Genomic DNA, 1,436 nt, shown 5'->3' on the forward strand with positions numbered 1-1,436 from the left:
AAATTTTTCGGGATTTAAATGGAGTCCGTATGACCTATTTTGAAGGGATAGATTCGGGGTATAGTGGAGGTCTGTTTGGGATACCCATTTAAGGGGAGTTGATTAATGAATGAACTTAGAATTAAATTAGGCTAACCCTAGATATTTAATTGATTTCCCCCCATTCCTTCTCACCCGAAACCCATTTCTTCTCCTCCCTTCGCACTCGTCGCACCGTGCCGATATTTCATTTCTCTCTCGCGATCTCATCGCCGGTCACCGAGCATCAACGCCGGCAGCCCGATCTTCGTTCTCCTCTGTCCACGCGAGTGTAAGGGGGTGGATTCATCACCATCGAAGCAATTTGGCCTTGGCATTGCTTCTTCTTCCACTCCTCTCGATTCCTTCGCCTCGTTGATCGCCGACAATCGCGGGTTGCTTGATCGCCGGCCATCACCGTCCCTCCTCAGTTCCGATCGTGCAGCATTGTTTGACCCACCGCCGAGGCTTCTTGCCTTTCTTCCCAGGTAACTGGTCGCATGAGAGGAAATCGTCGGCCAAGAGAGGGTAAAGGCGAGCCCTAGCCGTCTCTCCGTGGATGTCCAGTGCCTTCTCATCATCGGATCTTGGATCAGGGAGGTCCACTTCACTGGATTCCGGTTCCTCCTTCTCATTGGTGTTGATTGGCTGCTGATCCTAGAGTGGATGGACTGCCGAAGCAGAATTTGGTGTAAGATTGCTGGTGATCCACGGTTCCGACGATCCAGTTGCAATAGTGAATTCCTCCGGTCATGTTCCACCAGTGGTCATGGTTAATTTGGGTGAGTTTGTTTGAGGCAAGCCATGATTGTAAATCCTAATTTAATTTGGCAGTGTTGATTAGGGTAGTGGCAATTTTTTGTGCATGATAGGTGTTTGATGAAATGCCTTAAGCTGCTTGTTTCCTCTGTTTATGCCGGACCATCTGCAAAGGGGTGGGGAAGCTCCATTTTTCTCCACAACAAACTTTGGATTTCTTCATCAAAAGGGTGTGAATCTGTTTTGGATCAAGGTAAGCTAACTATGGAGTTTTTAGTTGCATTTATGTGATAGATGGATGCATAAGGATTTATATCATATTATGTTGGGGATAAGGAGATGTTATGGATGATTGGATTTGATTAGTGTATATTGATTTTAGAAGATGTCCATGATTAAATTGGTTAACTCATGAGTAGGACTGAAGTGAAGAATTGTGGATTTAGTTAAACCTAACTGGATTAAAGGATGTGTTGATTTGGAGGACTAGTTAGGTATCAGATTTGATTAGAGTGATCCACTGGGTTAGAGATTTTATTTAGCTATTTAATTCAATATGAATTTAGCTAAATAAAATATAAATATATTGATTGCTGCAGGACTTGGATTCGGGACGAGCGTCTCGACGTGGGATTACTTGGCACGATCTACATCTTAAG

At 44.3% G+C, this 1,436-nt stretch overlaps 1 long non-coding RNA gene across 1 annotated transcript; it reads left to right on the plus strand.

The window, feature by feature from the left end:
- The first annotated feature begins 619 nt into the window (after window positions 1–619).
- Window positions 620–1,436, plus strand: LOC121981575. The gene is made up of 3 exons (XR_006111881.1): window positions 620–800; window positions 891–1,030; window positions 1,377–1,436. It is a non-coding gene; the product is annotated as an uncharacterized LOC121981575 (long non-coding RNA).

This window comes from Zingiber officinale, chromosome 1B, assembly GCF_018446385.1.
Source record: "Zingiber officinale cultivar Zhangliang chromosome 1B, Zo_v1.1, whole genome shotgun sequence".
Taxonomy (NCBI): Eukaryota; Viridiplantae; Streptophyta; class Magnoliopsida; order Zingiberales; family Zingiberaceae; genus Zingiber; species Zingiber officinale.